Below are 9,903 nucleotides of genomic sequence, written 5' to 3' on the forward strand. Positions count from 1 at the left end.
CCACGGCCATCCTCGACGCCTCTTGTTGATAATGTCACGGCAACGGTACAAAACAATCCTTCTAATACAATTAAATTACCTTTCTTTGAGGGGGAAAATGATGCTGAAACATATATAGATTGGGAGCTAGCTTTAACTGAACAATTCACATGCTTCCATGTACTAGATAGTCGTAAGGTCCAAATTGCTAGTAGTAAATTTCGTTTTGATGCATTATCATGGTGGTGTGAGATAGTTAGAGAAAACAAAATACCTCACACTTGGATTGATATGAAGAAAATCATGAGAGAAACATATGTTCCTCCAAGTTATGCTTATGAGTTGCGTTCCAAATTACGACGTTTGACACAAGATGATAAAACTGTTGATGATTACTACCATGAGTTCCAAATTTTAACCTTGCGATCTGGTTTAGATGAAACCGAACAAAGAAAAATGGATAGGTTTTGTTGTGGGCTTAACTTTGATATTTCTTACATAATTGAATACGGAAAATACGACTCTCTATTGTGTTTGCTTAATCTTGCTCGTGAAGCGGAGAGGAAATTGGAGAGAAGGTGTACAAGAAACGTGTTGAGCCCACAAGGTAATGTTACAGAGGTTTGTGTTGCTGAACTAAATATGACGTGTGTTGAAATAAATGAGATATGTGATGACCATGCTGCCCCTTGTAAAACTGTTGATTTACTTGCCGATTTGAGCGCACCCATTGATTCAAATGATAATGATTTATGTGATGAGTTACCTGCTGTTTTGGAACAGACTTGTGACGCGATGATTAAATTTGATTTATGTTGCATTGAATTAATTAAACATGAAGAAGTGTTTCCTATGGTTCCGCCTAATAATTCTTTGTGTTCTATTAAACTTGATGCACCTATATATTTGTCACATGCAAGGGATAAAGGTTCTGAGTTAACAATTTCAAAATCTTTTACTAATGCCCATGGATACACTATTCAATTAATTGGAGAACATGACGTGAACAATAAATTTTGGGTGCATCAGATTTGCATTGCTTGTGATAACTTTCTTGATTTGAGAGAAAATAATATGTTGCATATGCTTAACCATTTTGATATGACCTCCAATATTGGTGTTGATTATTTGCCAATTAGTTCTTTACACGATTGTTCGAATATTAGTGCTTTGACATGCTCTAAATTTCAGCATCTTGTAGTAACTAATTTGGGTAACATTATTAATTATTATGCTCCAGTGTTGGGATGGTATAATGGTGAGCGGTGCAAACGAAATACAAGATATTGTTTCACTTATATATGCAAAACATATTGTCAATCTTCTTGCTGGAATGATATTCATGACGATTGTGTGACTAATTATCTCATGAGATTGTGTTATAAAACATTAATTGTGCAACATGGGAGTGGAGTTAAAAATAACGATATATACATATACCATGCGCATACCTTGTCTCTTTTGTTAGCATATTTTCAGCATAAACGACGCCGAGGACGGCTTTCCTTTCAAGAAAGGGAGGATGATATGGACATGCTAACCATGGATACGACCTTTGATACCCTCAATTCTATAATATTTGACAAGATTTATAATCAGGTGAATTCAAGTGGTAATTGTTTTCATTGTCATACTTATGAAGAGGCGGAGCTACTACTATCTTGTCTCGTTTCATTACGTAGGCATCTTGTCGAGCTTTTCAAGTCCAAGCTCAAGATGAGATACGGTGGAGGCGAACGGGAGGGCCAACAAGAATCAAGCATTCATACAGCTGAGAGGGAAGGATTTCAAGTGTACTTTCCAACAAATCAAACGGCACATGATTCGGAGCTTGCTAGAGAAAGATATCACGAATTAAAGTTGAATCCGATTCGGGTCCGAGCTGCCAGGAGACCCGAATTTGTTTTAATCACCCAGGCCGCATCCGGAGTCCAAATCAAGCAAACAAGTACTTGTTGGAAAGGTAATTACAAGACCTTTCCAACGGATCTGGCCCCATCAAGAGATTCGACTCGTGCTGACCGTGACGGACAAAACAAGCTGACGGATCTGTTTTTCTGTTTCCTAAAGAGTTGTAGTTTGTTAGGAAAGTTAGAGATAGAGTTGGATTTCGGACTCCTTATTCAAGGTGGACGAAAATATCTCTCTCTCCTCCTTTATATACCCCATGAGCCCCCCTAAGGAGCCTTGGGTTTTGTTTAGTTAAAAGTTAGCCATCGCTACTACTTCGTGTAATCGCGTGTGTCGGTTAAACCACCTGTTTTACCGCTTTCGGAACCCCAACTTATCGTCTCGTTGAGACTTTGGTTTGATATAGTATATTCGCAATTTTAGATTGCATCCGCTATTTATCTTGTTCTTGCTTGTTCTTCGATTGCTTGCAGGAACAAAGACCTTCGTGGTCAGGTTGATCGTGCCCCCGCGTGATCAATAACCCTTTGGAGTTGGTGTATCGATTGCTAAGGCGCTGCCTCCTAGGCCGTAGTCGGATCGTCAACGTCACCTCCTACCCAAATCGAGAGTTACCAATCTCATCGAAAGATCGGGCCACCCGCACCCGTATCACCACTTGGCTTTTAATCCTGAAGCGTTTTTCTTTTCTATTGATTCTAACCACGCACGGCGCATTGTGGCCGGATGTCGGCAACACGGCCAGCAAGCAGTGCCACCGTTCCATCACAACGCAGTCCCCACCATCCCCGCAGCGGGCCAGCGGCCGCCCTTTGCCTGGCGTCTCTCCTCTCTCGTCCATATACCTCTGTTCTTGGCGGGGGCCATGACTGTTGGTTACGAGGGGAAGCGGTCGCGGTCGGAGCACCGCCCCTTGCCGTCGAGTGGCTCTCTTCCTCTTCCTTCTCCTACTTCAGATCCCCTCTTTCTCCTACGCCTCCTCCCTCCATATTGCGAGTGCCCCTTCTTCTGATCCACGACTGTCCTCCCCCGCCCCTCCCCAGCCTTGTGGCCTTGCCAGGGGCTGCGTCTGCACGGAACGATGCCCAGGAATCATGTGTTCCTTTGCCCTTGCTCCCCCGCGCGCGGCACTCTCTCCTCATTCACTCTAACTGCATAAGAATTAGTAGCGGTTTTCTGATTTCGTTTGGTCCGTATTCTTCTGATGATTTTTGGTGGCCTTGGTAAGCTTGGTACCGTTTGGCCTATAAATTGGGTTTGCAGGTGAGAATAAAGTAGATGGCTTGGACTTCTAAGTTCTAAATCTGGAGTACCACCTGAGTAACAGGATGGTGAACTAACGGGGTGTAAAATTTCTATTGCAATTTAATTTTGAGGTACTGAGCTTTTTCTTTGTAGCCTCCAGTCCGATATAAATTTCTACTCTTTATAAAGATAGAATATGCAAGTTCCATAGAATAGTAAGTTGTGTTAGAATTTGATGTTGTGGGCCTGATCAGCCCAATCTCAATTTTAATAAATTCTGAAAATCTCAAAGGCCCATTCATTAAGTGAGATGAGGAGAGTGGGAATGAGAACAGTCCCACCTTGCTAGTTTAGAGTGAGTGAGACCCACATATAAGGGATGTTGCTTCTCACATATTGAGCAAGTGAGCAAGTGAAATCCCCACGTGCGCTCCTCCTCCGCTCGCCTCGTCAAGACGCGCGCGTGCCGTGTTTCATGGATCGAGTTCGAACCGTGCCGGGTCGGGTCGGGTCGGTGCGGGGCCGGGCTTCTTATCTTTTTGTCACGCGCGCGAGGTATTTTTGGAATCTGTTACGGACGCGTGCAGATTTTGTGGAGTCGGTTCAGGTTTTCTAAACCGAACCGACCTTTACCTGTGTGACTATATATACAGCCGCCCCGTCCCTCCGATCGGTACGCAACACAACCGAGTTAGGGTTTCGCCTGTCTCTCGCTTTTGCGCCGTTGTCGTAGTCTACTCCATCCCGAGCACCGGCATGCACCAGTGATCGGGAGAGCAGGTCTCCGGAACCTTTCACCTTTGTGATCCTGTACGGGAGAGGGCGAATGAGGTTTTTGGGAAGCGCTCCGCACGACTGCTCGCTTCCCTGCAACCACGGGTCGTCTGCCTCCTCGAACTGGCGGGTGCGCGACGCGCCGCCGTCTTATTCGTCATCAACTTCATCAAGCGAACGCAACAACAACGGATTTCTCTCCACCGCAACAGTACGTATATTGTGATTCGATCTGTTGTTTAGTTATGATCTGCGAGTTCACATTGCTGTTCGTTGGGCTGTTTAATACTTCAAGTAATTTTGAGATGCATCTGTTAGTTGCTGCTGTCGTCATGATCTATATTATGGAATTAATCATTAAATTGTTATTCTCAAAATTGCTTAATTTTCCAACAAATTGATCTGAATGAATAGAGTTTTTGTTTGGTGAGCTAGGGATGGAATCAGTGATCTCAGTTCCGTAGAGCATTGAATCTGATGTAGAGGGTTTGGGATTAGTTCTACAAAAGATTTTGGTGGATATCTTAGTGGGGAATGAAGCAGCGGTGGTAGCTCTAAGCGCAGAGATGCAAATCAAACCCACTTTTCTCTGCTCTCCATCCCTAAGCTCTCCAAACCAAAACTATTTTAGTGGGGATTTCTTAGTTCTGGCTAGCAAATTTCGGTACTGTCCAGAGAAGTGATACTGACTTAGCTCAGTGGATATATGTTTCTGGTTATCGACTAGGAAAATGAGATCAAAACAACTGAATGATTACAAAGAAAATGAGCCCAACGAGACACATACTGCAATACTCACTAATACACAATGCACATGTGTAGTATGCTCTATGCTGATATTGTAATTCCAATGATTTGGTTTTCTTGTATAGGTTTGATCTTGTTGATTTATATATTTCTTAGTTGTCACATCCGTTTAATTTAGTTCTTGCAAATCCGCATGTAATGAGATTACTTGGTAACAACTGTGTACTTCTAATCAAGTGTCATCCATTATAATTGTTCTTTTTGCGGGAGCAGTCTTATGTGTTAGTCCCTCCGTCCCAAATTAAGTGACTTTCTAGTACATGTATCTAGATACTTTTTAAACATAGATACATCCATATTTGGACAAATTTGAGTCACTTAATATGGGAACGGAGGGAGTACTATGTTAAATATAGCATCGATCAAGCTTGCATTTTGACACACATTTCTTGCATGCTTGGGCTGTTAGTTATCTGGTTAATTCACTAATCCTATTTTTCAAATAATTAAATCTCTAAGGGGTGGACCAGAGGGACCGATGAGAAATAAAAGAAGCAAAAGGAATGTTATAGCTTAAGTTATTTCAGACATAAAAAATTCTACTGTTGCAACGCACGGGCCACTTACTAGTATGTATTAAATTTTGCAGTAGGTTTTTTAACCTACCGTTTTCCTTAAAAGATGTTATTATGATATGGGCCTAAACTGTTTCAGCCTATGGAAAACATTGTGTACATCATTTTCCATGAGAAGCGCTCGCTGAATTTTTCACCATTTTCAGTAATTTTTTGCCCGTGTCTTCAGATTTAAAAATTCAAGCATAAATGTCATGTGGGGGCGCACGTATAGGCGCCGGCCACCTAGGGCAGGGAAGGACCCAACATCTGGGTCAGCTTAGTTAATTTGAGTAATTAAGAGTCCAGATTGGAGATAGAAAGGTTTCGTCCCGTAGAAGATTTTCCCTACTGTTTCCAATCTGATTAAGAGTCCAATTTTGTAAGAGTCTAGCTTGATCCCAAAGTTTGTAAGGGCTATTTATAGTCACCCTAGTTAATCAATAAAGCAAGCAATCAAAAACCCAAATCCTATCTTCCCTTGCGCCCTGGGCGCCCCAATTCTCTGCCACGGGGCGACGAGGTTACAAGCCTCGTCCTCCCATAGAGCATCCTTACTTCCTGCGATCTTCCTCTAATTCCCAAAGTTCCCAAGCACGTGACAATTTGGTATCAGAGCAGTCGATCTCCGCTGCACCTGAAGCCATGTCGACCAGCCCCAAATAGCCCAATCCACCGAAAACCCTAGAGGAACTCATCGCCAAGGAGCACGAAGATTTTGAGGGCGTCACTCAGAGCCTTGGCGAAGTCGCCGATGGCATCGAACTCCTTCGCAAAGACGTTACAACGACCCTTGATGCCCTTGAAGAAACTCTGCGGAAGATGCAGCTGAACTACGACGATCTATCTCAACAGCAACGGGCGCAAAATGTGGCCATCACCCCGCTGGAACGTGCCAACCATGGTGGTCCCTCCCTCGACGCGGAGGATTCGCCGCGGGCAGCCATGCATCATGGCCCCTTCCGCTGCCCGACAGCGCCACTTGGGGCAGGAGAAGACCGGCCACCTCGCCTCTACAAGCTCGATTTCCCCACCTACGACGGCACGGGTGACCCTCGACCCTGGCTAACGAGATGCAATCTCTTCTTCATCGGACAGCGAACTCCTGCCACTAACAAGACTTGGCTGGCGTCCTACCACCTCACGGATGTCGCTGCCCTCTGGTACGGCCATCTGGAAGAGAAGATATGGCGGCCTTCTTGGACAGAATTCGTCGACCTCATCTCGCAGCACTTCGGGCCTCCTACACGCGCCAACCCCTTCGGCGAGCTGATTTCCCTAAGGAGCACCGGCTCGGTGGCTGACTACACCCAGCAGTTCCTACAATTGGTGTCCTACGTCAAGCGGATTCCAGACGAAGCAGAGCGCATCATATTCACCAACAACCTCGGCGAGCCTCTCAAAACCCAGGTCGAGATGCTTCGGCCGACCACTCTCGAGGCTGCCATGGACATGGTTGTCTCCTTCGAGCATCTTGCCTCCGTAACTACAGCAGCAGGCCCCACACGCCCGAACAGGCCGCCGCGTCCGCCCAATACTGCCCAGGTTGTCGCTACCGACGCGATCCCAGGAGCAGCACCCGTCTTCAAGAAGCTGAGCGCCGCCGAGATGGAGGAACGGCGGGCCAAGGGGCTGTGCTTCAATTGTGATGAGAAATTTGTCCGTGGGCATCGCTGCAAGTGCTTATTTTATATCGAGGAGGAGGAGGAGGAGGAGAACCTCCAAATCTCACTCCTCGCCATCACCGGCGTCCGCACCAGCGACACCATGCAACTGGTGGTGCGGGTTGGGGAGCGTGAGCTCCTCGCCCTCGTCGACTCGGGAAGCACCCACAACTTCATCAGCGAGGAGTTAGTAGGACACGTTGGCGCCCCGTTCTCTACTGGTCGTCGCCTCCGGGTGACCGTCGCCAATGGAGACCACGTCACCTGCGGCGGGCTGCTTCGACACACCGCCATCGCCATCGGTCAAGAGAGCTTTGTGGTGGACCTTTATGCCATCCCATTGGGCGGCTTCGACGTCGTCTTGGGTACTCGCTGGTTCAAGACTCTTGGACCCATCCTAGGGAATTTTGAGCGGCTCTACATGTCCTTCTGGCGGATAGATCACCGCATCGAGTGGTGCGGCCTCTCAGCCACGGGCCACCTCCACCATGTCCAAGTTAGCACGGCTCGTGACCTCCTCGACAACCTCCTCGCCAACTTCTCAGATGTTTTCGCTGAGCCCAAGGGGCTGCCGCCATCACGCACCCACGACCACCGCATTCATTTGGTGTCGGGAGCCTCTCCGATAGCTGTCCGCCCATACCGCTACCTTGCTGCCCAGAAGGATGAGCTTGAGAGGCAATGTGCAGACATGCTGGAACGTAGGCTGATTCGATGCAGCACCTCGGAGTTCTCTTCCCTGGTGCTCCTTGTCCGAAAGAGTGACGGGTCTTGGCGTTTCTGCGTCGACTACCGCGCCCTCAACACCAACACGGTCAAAGACAAGTTTCCCATCCCCGTCGCCGATGAACTACTCGATGAGCTTAAGGGCGCCCGCGTCTTCACCAAGCTGGATCTGCGCTCTGGCTATCACCAAGTGCGCATGTGCCCGGAGGACGTACACAAGACCGCGTTCCGCACCCATGAAGGCCTCTTCGAGTTTCTCGTCATGGCCTTTGGCCTCACGAACGCTCCGGCAACCTTCCAGGCCTTAATGAATGACGTTCTTCGTCCCTTTCTACGTCAATTTGTGCTGGTCTTTTTTGATGATATTTTGGTGTACAGCTCATCTTGGTCAGACCACATCCGTCACGTCAAGGTTGTCCTGGAGCTCATGCGGCAACACCAACTCTATCTCAAGCGCTCCAAGTGTGCCTTTGGGGAGGAATCAGTGGCGTACCTCGGCCATGTTATCTCCGCGGATGGCGTCGCCATGGACAGGCAGAAGGTGATGGCCATCATCGACTGGGCCATGCCACGATCTGTCCGTGCAGTCCACGGCTTCCTGAGATTGGCAGGCTATTACCGCAAGTTCATCCGTGACTTCGGCGTCATGGCTGCGCCCCTCACGGCCTTGCTGAAGAAAGACGGGTTCCTCTGGTCAGAGGAGGCTGACCGGGCGTTCCTTCAGCTGAAGACCGCGCTCACCACGGCACCCGTGCTGTAGCTTCCCGACTTCACCCTCCCGTTCACTGTGGTGTGTGACGCTTCAGGCTCGGGGTTTGGCTCCGTGCAGCACCAAGGCACGGGTCCTGTCGCCTACTTCAGTCTCCCGATCGCTCCTCACCATGCGCTCCTGGCAGCCTACGAGCGCGAGCTCATTAACCTGGTCTAGGCAGTACGGCACTGGCGGCCGTACCTATGGGGTCGCTCCTTCATTGTCAAGACGGACCACTACAGCCTCAAGTTCCTCCTCGACCAACGCCTGGCAACAATACCCCAACATCATTGGGTTTGCAAACCTTTGGGGTTCGACTTCACGGTGGAGTATAAACCTGGCCGCCTTAACATGGTGGCCGACGCTCTCTCTCGACGCGACTTCCCTGACGCCCGTGCCTGTGCAATCACGGGTCCTGCCTTCGACCTCTTTGACACTATTCGCCAAGCAGCCCACACTAACCCTGCTCTCGTCACATTGCTTGAGCAGTTGGAGGTTGGCGAGTTAGGGTCCCCTTGGGCCCTCGTGGATGGCCTTCTCACCTTCGAGCACCGTGCGTACGTGCCCCCATCATCTCCATTGGTGGCGGATGTCCTACTGGCCGCTCACGGCGAGGGCCATGAAGGCATTCAAAAATCACTTCATCGGCTTCGCCGCGACTTCCACCTTCCGCAAGCCCGTGCTGCTCTCCAGGACTACATTCGGGCTTGCATGGTGTGTTAGCGCAACAAGACCGAGCAGCTCCATCCGGCTGGTCTACTTCAGCCTTTGGCCGTGCCGTCTCGTGTTTGGGAAGATATCTTCATGGACTTCATCGAAGGGCTGCCAAAGGTGGGTGGCAAAAGTGTCATCCTCACCGTGGTTGATCGCTTCTCCAAGTATGCCCACTTTATTCCGCTGGCGCATCCCTACACTGCGGTGTCGGTGGCCAAGGCCTTCTTCGCCGACATTGTTCGCCTCCATGGCATTCGAGCCTCCATTGTCTCTGACCGCGATGTGGTTTTCACTTCCGGGTTTTGGAAAGCTCTCTTTGCAGTTTCTGGCTCTCGCCTGCATATGAGTTCAGCATTCCACCCGCAGTCGGATGGCTAGTCAGAGGCTGTCAATCGAGTCATTGCCATGTATGTGCGCTGCTTCACGGGCGACCGTACTCGGCAGTGGCTTCATTGGCTCCCTTGGGCAGAGTATTTCTACAACACCTCCTTCCACACTGCCCTGAAGGACACGCCTTTCCGTGTGGTCTATGGACATGATCCTCCGTCTTTACGGACATATACATCGGGCGAAATCCGCAATCAAGCTGTTGAACGCAACATCGCCGACCATGACCAGTTTTTGATTGACATCCGTGAGCGTCTGGTCCAGGCTGCCCAGCACTACAAGCATTATTATGATGGCAAGCATCGGTTGCTTTCCTTCGACGTTGGCGAATGGGCTTGGCTGCGCTTACACCACAGACCAGCCGCCTTCCTCGGCGCAGGTGCAAAGGGCA

Source organism: Brachypodium distachyon, chromosome 4, assembly GCF_000005505.3.
Source record: "Brachypodium distachyon strain Bd21 chromosome 4, Brachypodium_distachyon_v3.0, whole genome shotgun sequence".
Classification (NCBI taxonomy): Eukaryota; Viridiplantae; Streptophyta; class Magnoliopsida; order Poales; family Poaceae; genus Brachypodium; species Brachypodium distachyon.